The sequence below is a fragment of the Colobus angolensis genome, unplaced genomic scaffold (assembly GCF_000951035.1).
Source record: "Colobus angolensis palliatus isolate OR3802 unplaced genomic scaffold, Cang.pa_1.0 Scaffold345, whole genome shotgun sequence".
NCBI lineage: Eukaryota > Metazoa > Chordata > Mammalia > Primates > Cercopithecidae > Colobus > Colobus angolensis.
In genome coordinates, this window is record NW_012116766.1 from 2,026,502 (window position 1) to 2,053,198 (window position 26,697).

The 26,697-nt window shown below is 38.4% G+C and overlaps 1 protein-coding gene across 1 annotated transcript in view; it reads right to left on the minus strand.

Moving 5' to 3' along the window:
* USP53 (ubiquitin specific peptidase 53) overlaps positions 1-26,179 on the minus strand; it is an 81,587-nt gene extending 55,408 nt beyond the window's left edge. The window contains exons 1-3 of the mRNA XM_011952708.1: positions 25,917-26,179; positions 24,534-24,691; positions 21,017-21,140 (exon numbers count right to left, since the gene is read on the minus strand). The gene's annotated coding sequence lies outside the window, so the exon portion shown is untranslated. The remainder of the gene's footprint in view (positions 1-21,016; positions 21,141-24,533; positions 24,692-25,916) is intronic.
* Positions 26,180-26,697: the final 518 nt, after the last annotated feature.

The window sequence follows — 26,697 nt, forward strand, 5'->3', positions numbered from 1 at the left end:
CCATTTCAACACAAATACTGAATATAGAATTAAAACTCGTCATAAAAAGGATTAGAACTGATAGCATTCTAATATATATATTTTTTAATTTCATCATTTACATTTTTAAAATATCACTGTGACATCAATCCCTACCTACCTTAAGCTCAATGTTCAAAAGATGGTTTCATAAAGAAAATATTCTCCAAAAACCTAGAATAAATTATATTTCAGCTGGTATCCTATATCTGTCAATACTAAATTGTTCTATTTATTAAAATGCTGTTATCCGTCTTACACAGAATCATATTTTTCCAAAAAAGACAGATTTTATGTAAAAGGATATGTATAATTATTCAAAAGAAATCTTTAAGTCATAAATAAATCTTGGTGAATTAAATTTCCATGGTATCAACAAATGCACACTCCTGATTAAAAGGACTTTAAATGTTAAACTTATGAATTAAAAACAAATGAGTACAAGAATACCTTGTTTTATAGCATTTTACTCAATTGCACTTTGCAGATATACTGCCTTTTTAACAAACTGAAGGTGTGTGCCAACCCTGTACCAGGCCAATCTACCAACACCATTTTCCCAACAGCATATGCCCACTTCATGTCTATGTGACACTTCAGTAATTCTTTTTCATTATTACTGCATCCGTTATGCTGACCTGTGATGAGTTATTTTTGATGTTACTACTGTAATTGTTTTCAGTCTATGTGAACCACTCCCATATACAATAGCAAGCATAATCCATGAATGTGTGTATTCTGACTGCTCCACTGACCACCTGTTTCCCCAACTCTCTCCTGTCCTCAGGCCTCCCTATTCCCTGAGATGCAGCAGTATTGAAATGACATGAGTTCATAACCCTACAATGGCCCCTAGGTGTTCAAGTAAAAGGAGTCGCAAGTCTCTTGTTTTCAGTTAAAAGTTGGAAATGACTAAGCTTGGTGAGGAAGGCATGTTGAAAGCCGAGACAGGTGGAAAGGTAGGCTTCCTACACCAAACAGTAAGTAACTCAAGTTGTGAATGCAAAGGGAAAGCTCTTGAAGGAAAATTAAAAGTGCTACTCAAGTAAACACCTGAATGATAAGAAAGCGAAACTCCCTTATTGCTGATATTGAGAAAATTTGAGTGGCCTAGACAGAAGATCCAACCAGTTACAACATTCCTTCAAGCCAAAGCCCAATCCAGAGCAAGGCCCTAATGCTCTTTAATTCTATGAAAGCTGAGAAAAAGAGGGTGAGGAAGCTAAAGAAGAAAAGTAGGAAGCTAGAAGAGGTTGGTTCAAGAGGTTTAAGGAAATATACCATCTCCATAACATAAAAATACTAGGTAAGTCAGCAAATGCTGATGGAGAAACTACAGCAAATGATCCAGAGATCTAGCTAACTGATGGCTACACTAATTAGCAGATTTTCAGTGTTGAAGAAGAAAGTCATCAACTGTTTGACAGATGAAGACTGTCATCTGTTGAAGAAACAGTTGAAGACTGACAGTGATATGGACAGATAGAAGAAGATGCCATCTAAGACATTCTCAGTCAGAAAGAAGTCAATGCATTGGCTTCAAAGAAGTCAATGACAGGCTGACTCTTTTTTTTTTTTTTTTAATTACTTTTTAATTTTTTCCAACCTTGTGTTGAGGGCTGACTTTCAATAGATTGTAGTGAGGGAGCTGCTCTGCTACGTACAAAATCCCGACCCAGAAGCAGGTCGTCTACAAATGGTTTAGCACCAGGTTCCCCACGAATGTGCAGTGGGTGACGGGCAGGGGGCGGCCGCCTTTCCAGCTGCAGGCCAACTCTCTTATTAGGACCTAATGCAGTTGTTGACTTCGAGTTGAAGCCAATGCTCACTTACCATTCTGAAAATTCTAGGGCCTTAAAAATCATGATAAATCTAGACTGACTATACTCTACAAATGGAATAACAAAGCCTGGATGACAGCACATCTGTTTACAGCATGGTTTACTGAATATTTTAAGCCCACAGTTGAAGACCTACTGCTCAGAAAAAGATTCCTTTCAAAATATTACTGTTTATTGACAATGCACCTGGTTACCCAAGATTTCTTGATAGTGATGTACAAAGAGATGAGTGTCGCTTTCATCCTTGCAATAACCATTCTGCAGTTCATGGATCAAGGAGTATTTTGACTTTTAAGTCCCGTTATTTAAGAAACACATTTCAGGCCGGGCGCGGTGGCTCACGCCTGTAATCCTAGCACTTTGAGCGGCCGAGGCGGGCAAATCACGAGGTCAGGAGATCGAGACCATCCTGGCGAACACGGTAAAACCCTGTCTCTACTAAAAATACAAAAACAGTAGCCGGGCATGGTGGCGGGCGCCTGTAGTCCCAGCTTCTAGGGAGGCTGAGGCAGGAGAATGGCATGAACCTGGCAGGCATCGGAGCTTGCAGTGAGCGGAGATCGCACCACTCCCACCTGGGCGACAGAGCAAGACTCCGTCTCAAAAAAAAAAAAAAAGAAACACATTTCATAAGGCCATAGCTGCCACAGAAAGAGAGTCCTCTGATGGATCTGGGCAAAGTAAACTGAAAAACCTTCTGAAAAGGATTCACCATTCTAGACGCCATAAAGAACAATCATGATTCACAAGAGGAGGGCAAAACATCAACATTAACAGGATATTTGGTTAATGATTCCAACACTTACGAATGACTCTGAGGGGCTCAAGACTTCAGTGGAGAAAGTAACTGGATGTAAATAGCAAGAGAACTAAAATTGTAGGTGGAATGTAAAGATGTGACTGAATTGCTACAATCTCATGATAAAACTTGGAACAGGGGAATTGCTTCTTATGGCTGAGTAAATAAAGTGGTTTCCTGAGATGAAACCAACTTCTGGTGAAGATGCTGTTTAGAACATTGCTGCAGTGTCAGGGTTCAACCCCAATTCTAAAAGAAGATCTACGGTGGGGAATATGTTATCAAACAGCTACACTGTTTGATATGTTGTCACATGCCACAGAAGAATCTTTGGTGAAAGAAAGAGTCAATGTGGCAAACTTCATCATTGCCTTATTTTAAGAAATAGCCACAGCCACCTCAACCTTCAGCAACCATTACCCTGATTCAGTCGCAGCCATCAACATCAAGGCAAGACCCTCTACCAGCAAAAAGGTTACAACTCACTGAAAGCTCAAATGATCAGTGGCATTTTCTAACTGTAGCTTTTAAATAAGATATATACATTGTCTTTTTAGACAATGCTATTTTGCACACTTAATGGACTGTGGTATAGTGTAAACATAACTTTTATATGCACAGCGAAACAAAAAAATTCCTGCAACTTGCTTTATTGCAGTGGTCTGGAATCAAACCTGCAATACCTCAGCAGTATACCTGTATTACTAACAGTTTTGTCTAATCAACTGAATTTTGTGGATGAATTACTTCATTCAACATTTTTTGAGTCACGTATTGAACCAGTCACTGGTACTAACATTATAATGACGAAAGGCACACAATACCTTAATGAATAATAAATTGTACAGTGTACTAGAAGGGTTATGTGCTAAGTAGCAACAAAAGCAATCTAAGAAAAGGAGATAGGAAATATATATAATGTGGGATGGTTTGCGCTTTTAGATAGGATAATGAACAATGGTCTCATTGAGGTTACATTTGCACAAAGATTGGAAAGGGATGAAGAAGCCACCTGAGAGAAAGAATTCCAAGTATAGTGAACAGAAACCTCAAAGATACTGAGGAGCATATCTGGTACAGTGGAGAAATAGTAATATAAAGCCTAGTGTGGCAGGAGAAATGTGAACAAAGAGAAAAGTAAATGGGAAAAAGATCATGTGGGATCTCACAAGCCCTTTTTAAGAACTCCGGCTTTAAACTCTGGTGATGACCAGGCAGGGTGGCCCACGTGTGTAATCCCAGCACTTCTGGAGGTCGAGTGGGGAGGATCGCTTGAAATCAGGGGTTCAAGACTAGCCTAGGCAACATAGCAAGACCTTGTCTCTACAAAAAATTTAAAAAAAGAAAAATTAGCCAAGCATAGTTTTACACACCTGTAATCTCAGCTACTCAGGAAGCTGAGGCAGGAGGATTACTTGAGCCCAGAAGTTTGAGGCTACAGTGAACTAAGATTGCACCACTGCACTCCAGCCTGGGTGGCAGCAAGATGCTGTCTCTAAAAACAAGCAACAACAACAAAAACTCTGGGTAACAGTCATTGAGTTCCATAGCACAAAAAGATGACAGACATAATGACACAGATCAGTTCAATATCATTAATCAAATAGCCATTAAAATAGAGAAGCACTGAAAAATAAAGAAGCACCAGTCTCTAAAAGAATCCAAGTCAGGAGACTTTGTTTCTAGGCCTATTTATTGGCTGCTTAGTCTTAGATACATTCTTACCATCTCTGATTCATGGTTTCTTCACTTTTAAGATGCGGATAACAAAAACAGCGCTGTCATACGTTAAATGTTTTGAGAATTATAAAACATTTGGAGGACTATACAGCCAGTTCTCCATATCCACGAGTTCTGCATCTGTGGATTCAAGAACCACAGATCAAAAATACAGTGTTTGTGGGATGCGGAACCTCAGCTGTGGAGGACCAACTTTTACTATCTGTGGGTTCCCCAGGGTCCACTGAAGGATCTAAGAATCCATGGATTGTGGTATCTGCAGTAGGTCCTGGAACCAGTCCACTGAGGGATGAATGTGTTGTGCTAGTTGTTTTCTTATTTTTATTTTACTCTACAGTTTATAACCCCTTCTAAAGTGATCTAAATGATCCTGAAACTTTGCACACAAATTAAGGTTTTAATAAATGTAATCATGTTTTTACAACATTAAGGAAGTTCTGTATTGGTAGTACACTTTTATTTTTAATGAAAGAATCTTTTTGAAATAATATTTTCAACAAACTTTATTAGACACCAAGTCTGCCCCATGAACTATTTTAATATATACCTTAGCGTACATATAACAATCACTACCCTTAAGGGGTTTAGTTTGGTGAGGGGCACAGACATAAACTGATAATTTAAAAATATTATGGCTTCCATTCCAGCACAAGATTTCAAACTCCTGCTTCCCTCCCTCCATCTCAACCCTGTAGATTACACAAAAGCAAAAAGCAGTCTAATGAAGGAAAAACTCTGGGGACACTAAAAGCAACTGGCTTCTAGAGTGTTAAGGAAATGGCAACCCAAGAGATGGAGCAGGCCAAACTCTACCAACTGGAAAACAACTAGTTATGACTTTTTCCAGTCCTTACATTGCTCTGAGCAGAGAATTTCTACCCTACAGGATGCAATGAGACAGAAAAGCTCTGCTACCACCCGAGTGCCATCTGAAGAGTACAGGAGATTATTACATCAGGAAAGCACCAGAACACAAGCAGTTTGGGAAACGGTAACAAGTTTAGGTCACCTGCAAGGCCCCTGTGTGTTCTGTCCTCATCCATGCTGCATAAATACAATAAGAATAGCAGGTCCTGGAGAAGATGATGCCTCTAGGCAGGTCAACAGAAGTTCCTTTTTGGCACCAACTGCCGAACTGCATCACCCCGAATCAAGTTCATACACCCCCACCTCTACTCTATGAAATCACACAAAGACGCATGGTAGAGCCTAGTATTTCACCCTGCTCCCCAGGCAAATATTACTAGCTCATAACTTGGTACTTCTAGAAAAATATAACCAGACACTTGGAGAGTATGAGCACAGTGAAAGAAAGGCAACAAACTGAACAATCTATACCATAAGAAAAAAGACTAAAGAGAACACAAATTTAAAACAAACATAATAAATATTCACCAATTGAAGATATGTACAGATTTTTCAAACTGCTGAAATAAAAAACTCGATGGTTTAACTAGCAAATTGAATACAGGGGCCGGGCGCGGTGGCTCACACCTGAAATCCCAGGACTTGGGAGGCCGAGGCGGGTGGATCATGAGGTCAGGAGATCGAGACCATCCTGGCTAACATGGTGAAATCCCGTCTCTACCAAAAAATACCAAAAAATTAGCCGGGCGTGGTGGCGGGCGCCTGTAGTCCCAGCTACTGGGGAGGCTGAGGCAGGAGAATGGTGTGAACCGGGGAGGCGGAGCTTGCAGTGAGCTGAGATTGTGCCACTGCATTCCAGCCTGGGCGACAGGGCAAGACTCCGTCTCAAAAAAAAAAAAAAAAAAGAATATAGGGCAAGAACATACTAGTGAGCAACAAGTTCAGGCCAAGCAATTCTCCTACAAAGCATTAAAAAAGGAATAAGGAAGCAGAAAATATAAACACTTCTCAAAAGGTATGAGACATTGTTAAAATATTTAAATGTCAATATCTAGTAAGATTCTCAGGAAGAGAAATAAGTAAATATCTCTAGAAATGATTAAGAACTTCCCAGAATTAGAGACTGAGAAACTCAGATAAAAATAGGATGTGTAACTCAAAGAATTCAAACATGATGTAGGAAAAAAGAGAAGTAAGATGAAAACTGTGAAACCTAAATACTAAAAAGAAAACAGATTTCCAAGTCAATTTATAGTCAAACAATAGAAAAAATAAATCCCAAAGTAAAATTTTACAAAAACTGACAACATCTTTACAAAAAGCCTGATAAAGGTTAAAAAAAAAAAGAGAGAAACATAGACACTAACGAAATTGATAAAGGAGAAATGACCAGACACATAAGCAATGGTAAGAATATTATTTTCTTTCTTATGGCAATAACTTTGAAAATCTAAAGGAACAGGTAATTTCCTACAAAATACAAATTACCAAAATTAATACAAGAAAAAATGAAAAGCTTAAAAAGGCTAGTTTAGAAGAAAATGGAAAAGAGACAAAAGTTCTCCCATGTTAAATGGCATCTGGGTCAGATAAATTCAAAGTTAAATTTCATCTAGACTTCAAATAACAGTTAATTCTAGTGTTAGATCTCTGCAGGCCACAGGGAAAATGAAATAGAAAGTAACCCCAAATCATTTCATAAGGCTAACATATCCCTCATATCAAAACATAATAAACCTCGTATGAATGTGACATGATTATAGGTACAAAAATAATAAATAAAATGCTATCAAAGAGAATCTATCAATATGTCAAAGGAATAACATACTCTTGAAAAGAATAATGCAGTTTATTATGAGAATGCAAACGTGAGTCTATATTTATTCTCTCAATAAATATTTGGGAGGCTGTGAAGAAAATAGCTAACAGGGCATATTCATAACAGTCAAAAAGTGGAAACAACCCAAACAAATGTCCATCAACCAATCAATGGATAAACAAAATGTGTTATGTATATTCATATAGTGGAATATTATTCAGCCATAAAAAGGAAGTAGTGACACATATTACAACACAAATGAACATTAAAGAAGTTTAGCAAAGTGTAAGAAGTCAGTTACAAAAGATCACATAGTACATGATTCCATTCATATGAAATGTCCACAACTAGGAAATCTACTAAGATAGAGAGAAGATTAATGGTTGTTTAGGACTGGAGAAGTGGGGGCTATAGGAGCATGAGGGGTGATCATTAAAGGTAGAGTTTCTTTCTGAGGTGGTAAGAATGTTCCAAAATTGACTATGGTAATGTACATATACTTCTGTGAACATACTAAAAACCACTGAATTTTACACTTTTAAAGGGTGAATTGTATGGTATGCGATTACATTTCAATAAAGCTGATTTTTAAAAAGAGCAAAAGACTTTACATAGCACTCCTGAGACTGCCATCCTTACAGTGGTCTGCTTGCAGGGCTGACCTTTGGGAATTCAAGATTTGGGAAGGCTTTCTACGACCCCGATAAGAGTGAGTCACTGCACTTAAACTGCACAGACAAAATGTTTATCCTGAACGCTTGTTTTCCTTCTGGAACTCTGGAATTTTGGTACGTCCCAGGCAGAGGATGCTTATGTGACCACCCCATAATAAAATGTTAAGCACTGAGTCTCTAACGAGCTTCCTGGTACACATTTTACACATGTCATCACAAAATCTATTGCTGGAGCAATCAGTGTGCCCTGTGTGACTCCACTGGCAGAAGACAACTGGAAGTTTGTGCCTGGTTTCCTCCAGACTTCACCTCCTGCTGCTTCTCTGTTTGCTGATCCTGCTTTATATCCTCTCACTGTAATAAATCGCAGCACTGCATACAACTATATGCTGAGCCCTGTGAGTCCTGCTAGAGAATCAACAAATCTGTCAGGTGGGAGGGATCTTGGGGACCTCCAAAACCAGAGGCATTATAGTACAGTAGTTGAAAGCTGCTTCATTTCTAGCAGACTGGCAAAAATATTAAAATACTATTGGTGACGATAAAACGGAAGTACCTTCTTTCACTGCTAATAAAAAATGTAATCATACTATTATACCCTCTGGCAATATTAGATCAACATGGCAACAACTATTAAAATTTAAAACACACTTCAACCTCCAAAACTCAATACTGAGAATCTATACCCCAGAAATAAAAGTACTATTTTTATTGAGGTACATTAGGTTGTACCAGTAAATAATGAAGGAAATAAAGTAAATATCCATCAGTAGGAACATAATTGCTAACAGGGTGTTTGCAGTGAATTCCTATAATTTTATGTTATCTCTGCATTCACTTTGAACATAAGTTGGACTTTCTCATACCAGAAGCAGTGCTCAGTTACCCTTGACAGTTTCCAGTTTTCTGCCTCCTAGTTCCTCAATGTGGTCAATCCAGATATACACTTTATACAACTGCTTCCTAGTTACCACCTCTTTATAGGTGGAAATACAAGCCCCTTGACTTGACCTACTGACTCACACAGCCTGCATGGGCTGTGCAGATATGCCACAGTGACCACCTTTCAGTCACAGTGACTCCATGAAACATGTACCCACTTACTCTAAACCCACCAATTAAAACTCCCTGCAGGAAACCCACCTAGGTAATATCCTGGACTCCAATAAGGGCTTTGGCCCACAGGTTCCCCTCGCTCTCTGTCTCTTGCTCCCCACCCAGTGGTTGAATATGCGTGTCTTAGTGGCTCCCCACTTCCAGTTGGCCGTAGGAGGCATGCTCTCTCAATTTGTAAGTAACACTGCTTCTGTTATTTCATGTGTTTTGGTGAGTTGTATCCTGTGTGTCTCACCCAATAACAGCGGAATCCAACTTCTTTTCTGGTCAGGACTCTCCTAGAGAATGGCTATCTAGATAGGAATAAACTCAACACAGGTAAGACAAGAGCTACAAGGGCATCTGCCAGTATAAACAAGTTTCCTGTGAGAGACACCTATCAAGGGTCATGGACACTAAGGCATTAGGTCATATGCCAGGATAAAGAAGTATCCTGTGAAAGGCACATTGTAAACACCAATGACCAGATCTCTGAAGTCCTGTCAGGGACGGGGTAGTGTTTATAGCCACTCTCCAGAGACAGACCACAAGACCACATTAGGGGAAAATACAACAGTGTTTTTGAGTGACAAAGGCAAAATGCAGGAATTTAATATGATCTCACTTTGGTAAAACAATGTATGTGTGAAAACACATATGCATTATATGATCACCTGAGCAAGGAGGAGTATATATGTATAATTGAAACAGGGTTAGACGGCCAACTTAGAAAATAAAAAAATATTAACTCAGTTATGTGCAGTTGAAGCCCAAAGAAAAAAAGAACAAAACATGTAAATATGCAAAGTCAGAGATATGCATATTATAGCATAAGATCCATGTGGAAGCAGAATAGGCTTCTTAGAGAGGTTACATCTTACTATAAAATGAAAAATGAGCACAAGTTTCATGTGTATGTTGGGAGGACAAGATGTAATTCAAAGAAATGCTATGAACCAAGTAATCAAGTAATATACACAATAAAGTATGAGGCAGACAGAAACAGGGGTCAGATCATGGCTAGTCTTGAAGGTCACATAAGAAATTTAGACTTCATCTAATAGGGTGGCAAAAACCTTTTGTTGGTTTTAAGCAGGGAAATTACAATCAGACTTGTGGTATAAACAGGCCATGGCAATGAATCAGATGAATTTGAGGTAAATTAATCTGCAAGTAAAAGGGATAAATTGGGAGGCTGGTGAAGGAATGCGGAGGAGGGCCTGCACAAGGGCAGCGGTAGCAGGAACAGGGGATGAATATGATACTCTTTCAGTTGTAAGGTCAGCAAAACCTATGAAGCAGACAGGGAAGTAAAGAAAGTTCCCAGGTTTCTACAGTGAATGGTAGTAGGACTGTTACACCAACTCAAATAGCATTTATAGGAAAATGAGCTTGTTTGAGAGAAAATAGAGTTCCATTTGGGATAAAATGAAAGAGATTCTACAGAACCTTCAAGGGGTGAGATCCAGTAAACATTAAGATTCAAAAGGTAATCCTGGGGAAGAGTTTAGCGTTGAACATAATGGATTTTCAAGTCATGAACATATAAACATAAGAAACCATAAGAATAGATGAAATGGTAAAGAAAGGGCATGCAAGTGAGAAAAGTGGCAGCCTGAAAGAATATCAGACACCAGGTTTATGGTAGTAATTATTACACTGGAGCCAAAAGGACAATATTATTTTAGTCTGTATTTCACATAATGGTACCATATATAGATGGCTGGATGGATGACAGCAGATAGTCACTATAGTCTATGTTGTGTACAATTGCTACTGTATCTGACAGAAGTTTAGAGCTGATGTTGCTAAGACCATTCAGATTTATAATCCCCAGGCAGAATACCTGGGTAGCAAAAAGGAAGGCAGAGCAGAAGGAATCTAACTCTAACAGAAGGTCTAGAGGAACAGCTAGTAATTAACTCCTTCCTCCCTTTTATTCCTCTAAATCTACTTACACACACAACTGTAGTTTTCCTTACTCTTTCTTCTATTTTATATTATTTTTTCTATTTCTATTTTAGTCTATTTTCTATTCGGTAAGATACAAATTAAACCATTTAGAGGTCACTAGTATCTCAGTGACAGCTAATTCTCCTATGTACAATATTTTTGTACATAGGATGTTTAAGTTAACCAGCTTTTGAAGTGTAAGTTGCAATCAATAAAATTCATCCCGTTAGTGTACAGTTCAGTAAGTTTTGACAAACCTACAGTCATGTAACCATTACCAGAACCAAGCTATAGAACATTTCCATCACCCTGAGAAGCTCTCCTGTGCCCCTTCACAGTCAGTAACATTCCTCACCGTGGTAGGCAGAATTCCAAAAGTGCACCCACCCCCCATCCCCAGATTTCATACCCTATAGAAACCTGTAAATAAGACAAGATATCTATTCCATTATCACGTTACGTTATATGGCACAGTTGACCTAAAAATATGGTGATTATCTGGTTGGGCCTAATGTAATCACATGAATCCTTAAAAGCAGAGCGCTTTCTCTGGCTGGTGACAGAAAAAGAGAGATTTGACGCACGAGAAAGACTTGATGTGCCATTGCTGCTTTGAAGGTGGAGGGGGCCTTAACATGAGAGAACAGATCCTGGTTGACAGTTAACAAAGAAACAGGAACCTCACTCCTACAAGGAAATACCTCTGCCAACAACCTGAATGAACCCGAAAGCAGATTCTTCTTCCTTAGGGTCTCCAGATAAAAGGCCAGGTCATTTGATGCTTCGACCACTCTTGTAAGACAGAGAGCAGAGAATCCAGTTAAAAACGACCTAGCCTTCTGACCTACTAACACTGTGAAATAATAAATGTGCATTGTTTTAAGCTGTTAAAGTTATGGTAATTTGTTACGTAGTATAGAAAATTAATACATTCAACCCGCAAGGAAACACTGATCTACTTTCTGTCCTAGTTTCAACTTTTCTAGAATTTCTCATAAATGAACTCATACTTTTGAGTTTCATCTGTATTGCTGTACAAATCAGTAGTTGTACATTCCTTTTTATTACGGAGTAATATTCTTTTGCTTATCTCTTTACTTGTAGGTAAATTAATTAGAGTTGTTTCCATTTTGGGGTTATTATGAATTAAGTACCTATATACATTCAAGTACAAGTCTTTCTGTGGACACATTTCTCTTGTAAATACCTAGCAGTGGGACTGCTAGGTTGTACTGTAAATGTATGCTTAACTTTATAGAACATTGCCAAAGTGCTTTCCTAAGTTTTTGAACACTATACAATTTTTAATTCCCCCCTTATATAGGAGAGTTATAACTACTCCACATCTTCAACAATTGTTACTGTAAGTCTTTTTAAGTTAAACTATTCTAGTGGGTGTGTTTAGCAGTATCACATTACAGTTACAATGTGCATTTCTGTAATGACTAATGATATGGAGTAGCTTTATGAAGATATATGCCATTCATATATCTTCAGAGAAATACATATTCAAATCTTTTACTCACTATTGTATTGGGTTGTATGTGTTATTGACACAGGAGTACTGGGAAGGGAAGAGCATGGCTCCTTTAAATGATATGGAAGTGGGCAAGGGAAGTGCTGGGTAGAGGAGACTGTGTTCACTGGCTAGGGCTCCACCGCCATGGACCTAGGTGAGGACAGGCACTCCTGCCTTTGTGCCCAAATGTTGCATTTCCCAAGACCACCCTGGCCCACCACGCCCCCATCCTGGGCCTATAAAAACCCGAAACCCTAGCGAGCACACACACAGGCAGCCAGATGTCAAGAGGAGCACATCGGCGGAAGAAGATGCGAGGGGCTGGTCGTCAAAAGAAGCATGCCAGCACAAAAGCACACCAAAAGGCACCCGCACACCACCAGGCCATCGATCACCGGGAAGAGGCGGAGTTTGGCCGGGGCCAACTAGTAGCCCAACTCTAGGTGAAAACCATCTCCTTTCTGGCTCCCCCACCGGCTGAGAGCTACTTTGACTCAATAAAACTTTACACTCATTCTCCAAGACCACGTGTGATCCGATTCTTCCCCTACACCAAGGCAAGAAACCTGGGATACAAAAAGCCCTCTGTCCTTCTGACAAGGTAGAGGGTCTAATTGAGCTGGTTAACACAAGTGCCTATAGGCAGACTAAAAGAGCCACCCTGTAACACACGCTCACTGGGGCTTCAGGAGCTGTAAACATTCACCCCTAGACACTGCCATGGGATCAGAGCCCCAAAGCCTGACCATCTGTATGTTCCCTTAGAGGTCTGAGCAGGGGGACACTGAAGAAGCGAGTCACACCGCCATTGCACACCCTGCAAGGGGGAACAAGGGAACCTTTCCTGTTTCATTATTATTGAGTTTTAAGTCAATCTCGGGTCACTGCAAGCTCCGCCTCCCAGGTTCATGCCATTCTCCTGCCTCAGCCTCCCAAGTAGCTGAGACTACAGGCACCCACCACCACGCCCGGCTCATTTTTTGTAGAGACGGGGTTTCACCATGTTAGCCAGGATGGTCTCAATCTCCTGACCTCGTGATCCGCCCACCTCGGCCTCCCAAAGTGCTGGGATTACAGGTGTGAGCCACAGCACCCGGACGTTATTAGAGTTATAATCATCTCATAAAGTGAACTGGGAAGGGTTTTCTCCTCTTTAATTTTCTGGAAGAGTTTATGAAGACCTGCTATTATTTCTTCTTAAAAGACTGGTGGAATTCATCAGTAGCACTATGTGGGCCTAGAATTTTCTTTATGGGAATACTTTAAATCACAAATTTAATCTCTTTGATAGAAAGTGCTACTTAGGTTTTTACTTCTTGAGTGAGCTTTCATAGTTTGTGTCTTTAAAGGACTTTTCCCATTTCACCTAGTTGTCAAATTTATTGGCCAAAAAATTCACAATACCCTGTATTATCCCCTTAATGTTGGTAAGGTTTGCAATGATGTCCATTCTTTCACTCCTGATACCGTTAATTTGTATCTTCTCTTTTATTGATCAGTCTTGGCTAGGGATCAATTTTATTGATACTTTCAAAGAATCAGCTTTTCATTTCACTGATTTTTTTTTTCTATTGCTTTCCTGTTTTCTATTTCATTGGTTTCCAGAACTCTATTATTTTTTTTTTTCTCTGCTTACTTTGGGCTTAATTTGCTCTTCTTTTTCCATTTTTCTGATAAAAGCTTAGAACTTTCTTCTTTTCTAATATAAGCATTTCGTGTTATAAATTTCCCTCCACACTGCCTTAGTTTAAATCCCACACAGTCTGCTACATTGTGTTCAATTTTATTCTGTTCAACATAGTTTCAAATTTCCCTTGTTCAACTTTCAAGTACTCCTTTCCCCAGCCTCCTGGAGTTTCTCCCTGTACCCAGTTCCCAGCCAGAGATTCAAGGGCACTCTTATGCAGACTGCCAGGGTTTTCTCTCTGTGAAATTCTTTCCCTTCTAGCATTCTGCTCCACAAATTCTAGTCACCTCAGCCTCCCTGACCATAGCTTTAAACCAGATCTATAAAGATATTTGTAACTAACCTCCCTCCCTAACTCCACAATATTTAAATGCACTGGGTTGCATTGTTAAATAATTCTAAACCTCATACATGCTAAGAAACACAAGTTTAAAATGTGACAGTCATGATATTCTTTTGGCTAGTATATAGTAATTTGCATTCTAACAGTTCATTGTTAACACTGTGTAATATAATAAAACAAGGCTGCTTTGGGCTTAATGTAGCATTTACACATCGGTTCTGTTTAAAGAAATTCAGGCCAGGTGTGGTGGCTCATGCCTATAATCCCAACACTTTGGGAGGTCAAGGTGGGCGGATCACGAGGTCAGGAGTTCAAGACCAGCCTGGCCAAAATGGTGAAACCCCGTGTCTACTAAAAATACAAAAATTAGCCAGGTGTGGTAGCACACATCTGTAATCCCAGCTACTCAGGAGGCTGAGGTAGGAGAACTGCTTGAACTCAGGTGATGCTTGCAGTGAACTGAGATAACACCATTGCACTCCAGCTTGTGCAACACAGCAAGACTCTATCTCAAAAAACAAAATAAAATAAAAATATTTAAAAAGAAACTCAGGTCTCCAATAAAATACTATACGGATATAGGTACTTAGACTGTGATGCAAATCATCTTCCTTACTTTGAGTCATGGTCAAAAAAGTATGAAAGCCACTAAACTAAACTAACTTTTTTCCTTCTTTTGACACTGTAAAAAATATCAGGTCAGGAGAAGTTTAATGGACTCCAGGTTTTAGAGACTGTAAGTAGTAGAGCTAAAATTCGGCATTAAATACCTTAAGGGCCAATTTAACACTTTTACCTCTAACCAAAGCACCTATGATGATCAGACCTGTTTTAAGGTGACTCTAGTAGCACTAAGAAAAATAATGTGGAAGATAAAGATTCTAGAAGCACATCAGAAGGATCACAACACAGAAGTACCAGAGAGGAAACTCTTAATTAGTTGGGATTTCTAACTTGTCCTCTAGCAAGTCACCTTCTCCTTTTTTGACTTTTCACCAACCCTAAAATCTTGGTTCTCTTATATTTAAAGGCAGCAATCTTCAAATTGGGATATGCAAATCCAAGAAAACATAATGATTTTCCCAGAGATTAAAGGTATGGTTAGATTTAAAGGAATCAATTTACAGATCTGCCACTTCCAAATTTACACTTTCCTAGAATTGATCTGGCTAACAATTAGTCTGTAGTTCTTTCCCAGTTCTGCTTTCACAATTGCCTTCCTCCTACTTTACAAGATAATGACACATACCCTTCACCTGTCCTACATCTTACTGCATTCTATTTTCTAGGTTTACTACAAAAATCTCCAGGTGCCAAAGGAGCAACTCAAAATATTGGTGTAATTTAAGCTTCCTTTAATTGGGCACCTTAACTCATGCTCAACTTATCTCACTAAAAGATACATTTTTAATAAACTTTTAACTTCTTAGGTTTCAGTTATTTCTTAAAATGTATTATGTGCATATAGATACTGAAAATGGAGACAGTGAAAGTTCAGATTTACTGGTTCCCAAAGTAATTGTATGTATAACATAATCCACAAGGGAAAAATATACATCTTTTATTTTATTATAAAGAAGTGTAATAAAGTGATTGAAATGATTTAAATCATAAAAATAATTATAAAAAATAGTGGGAATATATATTTTTTTTTTATTACATGCATTCCAGGAGAAAAAGAAGCAATGTAAAATCCAGCAATCCCTAGTGGTATATATCCAAAAGAAAGAAAATCAGTACATCAAAGAGATGTCTGTACTCCCATGTTTATTGTGGCATTATTCACAATAGCCAAGATATGGAATCACCCTAAGTGTCCTAAGTGTCCACCAATGGATGAATGGATAAAGAAAATATGGTATGTATACATAAGGGGATATTATTCAGCCATAAAAAAGAATGAAATCTGGTCAATTGCAACAATATGGATGGAACTGAAGGATATTCAGTGAAGTAAGACAGGCACAGGAAGACAAATATCCCATGTACTCACTCATATGTGGGAGCTAAAAAATAAATAAACAATCTCATGGAGATAAAGAGTAGAATAACGATTACTAGAGGCTGGGAAAGGAAGTGGAGAGGAGGGATAAAGAGAGGTTGGTCAATGTGCAAAAATACAATTAGAAGGAGTAAGTTCTCATGTTCAGTAGCACAATATGGTGACTAAAGTTAACAGTAATTTATTGTATATTTCAAAATAACTACAAGGGTAGTATTAGAATGCCACTAACTCAAAAAAACAAACGTTTAAGGCGATGGACATCCCATCAACCCTGATTTGATCATTATACATTGTAGGCTTATATCAAAATATCACATGTACCCCATAAAGATGTGCAACTATTACATATCCACAAAATTTAAAATTTAAAAAAGATACAATTCTATTGCAACAATAAGGAAGAAAACAAAAGAACTAAATTGATATCCATCATCATAGAAAATTAATGTTAATTTAAGCTTGAAAAATCACCAAATAGCAATACAGAATTCATATTCAGAAATATAAATAAAACTATAGAACAATCAGTTGAAAGACTTAAAAGTGTTTGCTTCTTTAGTGTGGCACTAGAAGAGAAGTACAAGGTGCTATTGTATATTGTGGTAAGTTTTCAGTGCGATGCAGTTTATGTCCATGTTTAGTTTCAAAATCATCCCCCTCTCTCCTTTGCTCTGCTCTGTATGGGACAACCATACAGAGCTGATCTCTGCAAACATTTCCCAGGATCCCTGTGAATCCATTTCTGGTGCATTTCAGCCAATGAGAGGCACTGCCAGAAAATCAAAGACAGAGGAGAGAAGCCAAGGTATTTCTCCCCTTCTCTCTCTGCTCTGGTGCTATCTCTGGCATATTCTCCTCGAAGGCTCAAGTTCCCCGTTTATAGAAAGGCCTCTAAGGTTCTAGGTCAGGCTTGGTGGCTCCAGCTCTTGGGCTCCTGTCTTTAGACTTTAAGCCTAGGGACAGTGGCAACTTCCAACACCAGATAATTTATCTTCCCCTGGTGGCTCCTTAAGGTCTACTAATATTTTTGTTTTGTTTTTTGTTTTTGTTTGAGTTGGAGTCTCACTCTGTCACCCAGGCTACAGTGTAGTGGCCTGATCATGACTCACTGCAACCTTGACCTCCTGGGCCCAAGCGATCCTCCTGCCTTAGTCTCTCAAAGTGCTGATATTACAGGTATGAGCCACTGCGCCCCTGCCACTAATACTAATTCTAATGTAATACGACAGTTTTGATTTTCTGAATGGGACTAATACAAGTAACTATTTGATATTTTCAGATACAGGTGTCAGAAAATATTGACAAAGATTCCCTCCTTGATCAAACTCTACTCAAGTTATTCCATGTTCTTTTTCATCTATTCCTCAACTTTTGGACTTCTTTGTCTCTATGTTGTCCAATTTTAGCAAAAGTCCTACTAAGTCAAGCCAGCCATTCTCCTTATCTGATCACCCTCATACCTGATTAGGTTCCTCATCCTTCACCATCCTCCAGGTGATGTCTGATCACCCTGGCCTGCCTTCAACAAGAATCCTGTTAGGTCAGTTTGGCCAGAATCCTCTTATTCCTAATGTTGACCCCTAGTAATTTTCCATCCACCAACCACACCCACATCATTGTCTACAAATTCCCGTTTTTACTTCTAGTATACAGAGTAGAGCCCAATCTCTCTCCCCAACTGCAAGACTCCACTGCAGTGCTCCCTATATCTATCTGTAACAAGCGTCTTCCTTACCGTCTTTAACAATTGTCATGAATAATTTTTTCCTTAATAGCAAAAATTTCTAAAAGTTTAAATACATAAATATATTTCATAATGCTTAAGAAATTCTTAAAGAAAAACATGAGAAAAATGGCAGAATCACTTCAAAGCATCTTACATTCTCCTAAACTGTTTACACTGAATGAAATTCTCAGAAGTTCACTTATGGCTTGTTAAAAGCAACTGCATTACTCTACAACACTGCAAATATGAAATAAGTAAAATAATATATCCCCAAATAAAAGAATAGAACTTACTTTTTCTAAGAATTTATATTTGTCAAACTGCATTTGTGTTTTTAACTCCAATGTAAATAAGTACTTCAGTAGCAGATCTACTGAATGTATCAATACAATTTGATAGATCACTGCTTCTTCCTAAAAGAGTTAATAGTCCAGCTACAAGGAAAAACTCAGCAATTTCCCTCTCTTTTAGTATACATTTTCGTAAATAATTTTTTAAACCGTATGGAAGAGCATATAAAGAAAACCAAGTCTCCCCCATATCAATTATATTCCCCACAGGCAACCACCACCTATGTCTTATGTGTCCCTTCAGAATTCATTTGTGCAGTTATAAACATATATCCACATTTGCCTGTAAAATAAAGATAATTACAACATTTACTGTTATTAAAATTTCTGTAAGGCTTAAATAAGAAAAAAACAAAATTTTTAACTTTATTAAGTGCTTAATATCAGTTATTAATACTTTCCAATAAAATATTTAAAAATAAAAACTTAAATTTGAACTTTAAAATTAATCAGAAGTATGAGAAAGAGAGAGAGAGAAAGAAAAGAAAGAAAATAAGTCACTGCTGCTTTCTTATGAGTCAGTGCTTTACCAACAATAATTTTATCTCAAAAGGCAAGATTCCAGAGCCACTCTCCTTCATTACCCCAGACAAGACTATCAGAATATCTTTTCTCCTTCCAAAACTTAAGCCCAATACATAATTAGTTAAGTAATCTATACCATGCTATATAAATTATTTAATAGGTGTTTTCCCCCAAAAGGGGATGACACTATATGGAATTTGTTCAAATTCTAACATCCAATAATTCTAACATCCAATAACTTTATCAGGTTACTAGAATGCTCTGGGTAAATGATAATTGCATCTTAAACCTGATTCATTATACCTATTATGGGTTGAATTGTGTCTCCCAAAAACACATGTCTAACTCCCAGACCTGTGAATGTCAATGTATTTGGAAACAGGGTATTTGCAAATGTTATCAGATTAAGATGAGGTCATTAGGGTGGGCCCTAATCCAATGTCACTGGTAGCAGTCATTATAAAAAGAGAAAGAGAGAGAATGATGACAGAGGCAGAGGCTAGAAGGATGAAGCTGCAAGTCAAGGAACACCAAAGATGAACAGCCACTGTCAGAAGCTAGGAAGGGGCAAGAAAGGATTCCATTCAGAGCCCTCAGTTGGAACCAATCCTGCTGACAACTGGATTTTGGATTTCTAGCTCCAGAACTGTGAGAGAATAAATTTCTGTCATTTAAGCCACCCAGTTTGTGGTACTTTGTTACAACAGCCCTAGGAAACGAATATAATGGTTGGTAAAGCCATAAGACTCTTTGTTCTTTTATGTGTACTGATTTTTTTCTTTTGATTATCAAACAGTACTTATTCATTAGATTTCTGAAATACCACAGAAATACTACATAAAGAAAATTAGAAATATCCATAATTCCATATTAGTAGAGAATCACTGCTATGCAAAGATATTCTTAACAGTACACAGGCCTAGACATCAAACTGTAAAGTAAAACTTCATATTAACATCTTTTCACTAACAGCTCCTCAAAGATAAACTGAGGACTTCTTGATGATATACTACAACTGCTCATCTTACTAATAGAAGTATTTAATATTTTATTTTAAATAACTAGATAGCAAACATTGATGTATAAAACCATTGTCACTCTAGAAATGGAGGAATTAGAGAAGACTACAGTAGAAAATTTATACAACAAAGACAGAAAATAAAATTAATAAGCAAAAAGACTATAATACTGCCAACAAAAAAAACAGTAAATTTGGAGTAATTTTCAATGTTTCCATTTTTTTGCTCTATTTCTTTGTGTCTAACAAAAAACTGTAATTTATTTCATGTTGCTTTTACCTATTCACCAGTTTCCACTAGTAACTAACTAGCAAAAGACAAGCATACACATGTATCCAGAATATAGGACATGGTCATAAAGAAAATGGCTTATGGTAGTCTACTTTAAGACATGATCTCCAGAAGAAAATTATGTCAAGTCAGCAATAACCTATTATTTGCCTTGACAAAGCCCCAAACTGAGCTCTTATTTTATCTATACCTTCCTCCCCATCTCGGTCAATGGCTACTTTATCTTTCCAGTTGCTGAGAACAAGTATCTTGATGTCATCTTTGACTCCTTTTTCTCTCATATTTCAGGATCTGACCACTTCTCACCACCTCCACTTCAACAATTCTGGTCTTGGCCATCATCACATCTTGTGTGGATTAAAAAATAGCTGCCTATCTCCTGGCTTCTACCCTTACACAGTAACATATAAGTCTATTCCGGGTAGTAGACACAGATCTTTCTAAAATTAAATCATAAGGTCACTATCTGCCCAGCCCCTCATCCAACTACTTGACCTTTGGCTTTCCCATTCCAGCCACATCAGTCTCCTTCTCATTCCTGCACACCATGCAAACTTCTGTTCTCTATATTGTTTGCACTGGTCATTCCCCTGCCTGGAACACATTCCCCCCATGATGCCCACATGGCTTTGCCCTCCCTCCCTTCATAATTGCTTTGCTAAAAAAAATCACTTAAATGAGGCCTACACTTACTTAAAATTGCAAACCATCACAATCTGTACCACACTTTCCCAATTCCTCTTACCTTGCTCTACTTTTTCTTTCCTCCTTGGCACTTTTCTCCTTCTAAATATATTATAGAATTGACTGTTTATTCTTTATTGTCTCTTCTCCAAATCCACTTAGAATGTAAAGCAAATCACAAGCATCTAGAACAAAACACAGTGCATGGTTAGGTTTTCATCAAATATTTATTACAGGAAGCTCAGGAAATAAAGTAAAATCTCAAACAACAAACCCTTTGGAAAAAACAGTGTTCCTAACAAAGACAACCTAGGCACTAAAGTATAGGACAATTTCCTACCATCTGGCAGGTAGGTCAGTGTCAGTACTACACTGACAAAGGAGGAGCATTATCTCATGCCTATATGGCAGCACCACATAGGAGGAAAAATCTAGGGCTCAAACAATCTGCTCACCTAAGTATGGGGAGGGGAACCATGAGAGGGGCAACAGTTTATTATGCAGGCTGAGGAGTTAAGAAAAAGCCAAAGCATGAGGTTATCTGATGGGCAAAGAATACCCTGATGGGTTCTTGACAAGGATGGAATCCATACCCTGATAGTGACCTTATAATTCCCATAGATATTTTATTCCTCTTCTGATATAAAATTTACAACACATTGCTCAACTACTCAATCACTAAAAATGTATCAGTTTCATCATCTATAATCAAAATCAATATAAAAAGGTTCATAAGGCTATTGTAAGAATCATAAACCATGTATAAAATACCCAATAAATGGCCAAAACATGGGCATTCAATGAATGCAGGCTAATTATAACATTATCTTCCACGTAAAATGATTTTTAACAATATCAACAAGGATTTAGAAAAAAGCAGAAGGTGTATTATATATTTTATATTCCATTTTGCTTTCTTTAAGGAAATACCTTAAACTGATATATTAAACTTAACTATTGCTTTAATTCAGATTAATGAGATCAGATAAACTGTTCAACAAAATGTCAATTTCTTAAATTTAAAATTTTAGTAGCGGTTCTTAGTAAATGATAAGCAATTTTTGTTATGGAGCTATCCTAGTTTAAGAATAACTAGTATATGAAAAACCTAATTTATAAAATGAATGTTTGGGGATGCTTCACATTATAAGTGGATTTTCAATAAGAATTGTTGTAAATGTTCATTTACAAAACTTTTCTGGACTAGAAAGGAGAGAAAGAGAAAACTGAGTTAAAATGTTAGCAGTCAATGGATCAGAAAGAAAGATAAAGTGACTGAAATAACAATGTCAGCAACAGAGATATGATTTAGAAATTTTCAACAAATGTACAAGTTTTCAAAAAAATAACTACTTAATGAGTTTTTTTTTAGACAGAGTCTCACTCAGTCGCCCAGGCTATAGTACAATGGCACAATCTCGGATCACTGCAACCTCCACCTCTCGGGTTCAAGTGATTCTCCTGCCTCAAGCCTCTTAGTAGCTGGGACTACAGGTATGCACCACCACACCTGACTAATTTTTGTATTTTTTAGTAGAGATAGGGTTTTACCATGTTGGCCAGGCTGGTCTCAAACTCCTGGCCTCAAGTGATCCACCTGCCTCAGTCTCCCAAAGTGCTGGGATTACAGGCGTGAGACACAGTGCCCAGCCAACATTATCTAATTAACTTTTTACTTTCTAGTGTTTAGCACTATGCCTAGCATACAATAGGAGGTCAATAATGTTTATGGAATACCTCTAACTCAGAAAAGCGCAGCAGTAAAAAACTTCCAAAGGAAGGGTATTTCTTAAAACTTCTTTTTTGTAATATGTGTAAAATTGAAGACTAATGTAATTATCTTCAAATTAATTCAAAAATACCATGACACCTCAAATAATTGATTTTTTGTTGTTGTTCATAAAAATAGCTAAGATATTGGAATAAGGTTCATTCTGCAGAAAAAAATTCCGATGACCTACAAAGATGAGTATATGAAGCAACTCTTCTAAAGTCTCACGTAAAATCAAAATTCTTTAGCCAGATGCAATGGTTTGTAGCCTTTTCTTGTATCATGGACATCTTTGGTGGCCTAATGAAGCCTTCTATGAATAATGTTTGTAAATGAACAAAATAAAATTCATAGCATAAAAAAAGAAAAAGAAAAAAATACTAAGATCACAAAGAAAACCAATTATATTAAAACTCAATTCTAACCACAGACCACAGTTCAAATCATGGGCTTTTGGTTCAACAATTCCTGACAGAGGATATGAGTTAACTTGGAAGAGCTAGAATATTATTTGCCTAAATATTCTATATACTGTACATGGTATCTATGGTATTCTTATGAATTTTAAAAAATGTATAACCTGCAAAGATCATGATATTACATAAAGTTATTTAAAATTTAACCTTTGAGGATTTTTACTTGTAGCAGAGCAGGTTGCATCCATTCCTTGCTCCTTTTATGTGCAAATACTGTAATGCAAAAGTTTCTAAAATTATCTGTATAAAACTAACAATATAATAATACTATTATTTGTGACATCATTATTTCTACCTAGCTCTGCAAAGATGACATAAATCAGCACACTTCCTTCCTTAAAACAAGAGCTCATGAGCAGAGTAAGCTAACCTGGCAATCATTTTGGCCCTAGCACACCAAGCACACTGTGTTCAAAATGCTTCCAGATGCAATATATAAACTACCCAGCTTTCTAAAGGTTGTTTTTGAGTTCTACAAGAAATACCATATAGTTAAAGCTGTCAAAAAGGATCTTCTAAGTATTTTAGTAACTAAATATCTTTGTAGGATAGTTTAATCCATCACTTTATAAAGATCAAATATGTTTTTGGAAAGTTGTAGGGTAAAGCAATGTACCCCTTCTACCCCAGTAAGTGAGTTCCAAACAGTTCCAGGAGGGAAAATAATCCTGATTTTGGCTTTTAAAGCTATATGTAACCTTAAATGAGATAAAATTTTCATTTTTAAACTTTGTCTTGCTAAAACAAACTTGTAAACCATACGGTACCGAAGTTGTATTTCTTGATACTGCAGAGCTTAAAATAAACATCTAACACTAAACAATATAAAAGAACTTGAATCACAGCACAAATGGCAGGTCTTAAGAGAACTGATTTTTCTTTTTTTTCTTTAAGGAAACGAATAAACTAGGTGGAAAAGTCTCCCTTCCCATTAAAATATCTTTTTTAAAACTATCTTGTGCATCGTTTAGTGAAAATAATATTAATAAATTGATTATTAGTGTCAAATTCCATGAACTCACACGATCTACATACATTTTTAAAAATTTTTTAAATTCTATGAACTTACACAATCTACATACATTTTTTAAAATACTTTTTAAAATTCTTAGGAAAAAGGAAAGGCCGGTTCTTAGTCTCTTTTTTACACGTTAGGAAGAAATACACACACCTACTAGTTTCATTAATGAAAAAATCTTAATAAATTACTTTCATGGTTTATCATCAGTAATCACGAACCTGCACAAATTGTATCAAGGAGCTTATTTTAAAAGCCACTGAGATACAAAACAAAAACCTTATTTCTCGGACTATAATTAACTACTACTTACACTGAGTTTATCTATTTGGAATTCTTATGACAACAGCAGATAAATCATATATTACTTTTGCAGAGTAAGTTTTGTTCCCTTTGGGTTTTTTTTTGTTTTGTTTTTTAAATGTATCTTTAACAGGACTAAGGGTCTTTGCTTAGACCATCATCATGGAACTGAAAAGAACAGAAAATAAAACTAACAAGTATAAATGTAACTAAAAGTTCACTTCCATCAGATATTTTGTGTTAGCACTTGCTACTCACTTTAAATAGTGAACACCAGCAAGGCTTTTCCTTAAAGAACTAAAAGTGAATCAGATCTTAATCACAAAAACCTTCCTTCCTAAGTTTACTGGGGTTTTTTTGTTTTTGTTTTTGTTTTTTTGGAGATGGAGTCTCGCTCTGTCGCCCATGCTGGAGTGCAGTGGCGTGATCACGGCTCACTGCAAGCTCTGGTTTAAGCAATTCTCCTGCCTCAGTCTCCCGAGTAGCTGGGACTACAGGTTTACTATTAAACCTACCTCAAAAATAGCCTTAGATATTCTTTGCAAAATATATATATTTATATATATATACACACACACACACACACACACATATATATACATATTTCTCCAGATAAGGAAACGTTCGGAAAACTTTGCTGTCCAACTGGTAATTCCCTGCATACTTTGCATTGATCAAGAAAACCTTGTAGTAGGGTTACAAACCTCAAAACATCCTCAGATTGCGGGTTTTAGAAACCCTCCCTATTACACCTGTGCAAGTACTTCCTGTTCTCCAACACTGTGTAAAAATAGTTTGGTAAATGCCCCGTAAGCCGCCCTTTAGAAGCTAAACATTAACTTTATATACATCACCACTACCACTGAGAAACCACCACCCACCACCCCAAGAATCTCACGAGTCCAGTCATCTCTCTTCTCCAAGGAGGGAGCATAACCATCCTGGACCCCTTTAAGTAAAAAACTGTGTGCTCAGGCGAGGCAATATGGCCTGGACAGGCAGGGGCAGGAGCCAAGTAAGGGTAATATTCATAACCCCAGCAGGACTCCAGCTTCTGCCCCGTCTCTGCCCCGTCGCCGCCCTCAAACAGGCAGCAATAACAACCAGGACCCTGCAAGTACAGCACCACGTCCCGCCTCGCACGCGCCTCCACTCTGGCCTGAGGCATCTCCGCCAGACGCGACGAGAAGGGGCGAGAGGGCTGCGGACCTCTGGCGCCTGAACCGCCCAGCGAAGAGAGTGTGTGTGTGCCCTGAGGGCCGGGGCCGGAGGAGGTCGCCGGGCTGCGAGGGGAGAGACAAGCTCTGGGGCTAGAATGAGAGTGTCCCGGTCAGGCCCGCGGGGGTCGCAGGTCGCTGGATCTCCAACCACAACGCTGGCTTCGGAGACTTACCTTGAGCTCTACCCTCCTTTTGCGAGGAGCGTGCGGTCCAGGTAGAGAAATACTGGCCGGACTCCCACACAGCTACCTCCCGCTGGCCCAGCTCCGCTTCACGCCGACACCCACCAGACACACGGACTGCTGCCACCGTACGTACCGAGGCTCACCGGGAACTGGAGCAGAGGAGGCTGGTCTCCGTCGCCCAAAGCCCGACCCTGCGAGCGGAGCATGCGCACACGCCCCAATACCCAGGGGCCAGTCAGACCAGTGACACCTGCGATCAACAGGTCCCTGGAGCCCCGCCCCTCTCCCCGCCTCGAGCCTGCCCCTCGGAGCTGGCTCCGCCTTCACGCTCAACGAGGTAACCCCGCCTCCGCTCGCGATTTCCCGGCTTTCCGGACCTGCGGAATCCTATTCCCGCGGGGATTTGATGGCGAGCGCGATACAGTTGGCTTCCTCGAAGGCGCGAGATCGCGCGAGACCAGGAGATAGACCATTTCCCTAGAAGCGGCTGTGTGGCGCTAGAGTTTGGTTGTTGGGGGCAAGGTGGTTGTAGGACGTGCTGTCTGGTGTGGCGAGTTCCTCAGGAGGAGGCGATTATTCTGGTGCTCTTGGTAGTTCGTTCGGTATTTTCTAAGCTCAAGAACGCGGATCCACCAAGGACTTCACTTAGGTTAGGTGTTACCTGAGAGAACAATCCGTAGTTTGGCATCAAAACCCCTTGCGGACACGCAATTTCCTTTAGCTTTCCGTGAGTCGTTAGACGATCTGTTTGCAGTTAAATGGCTTCCTG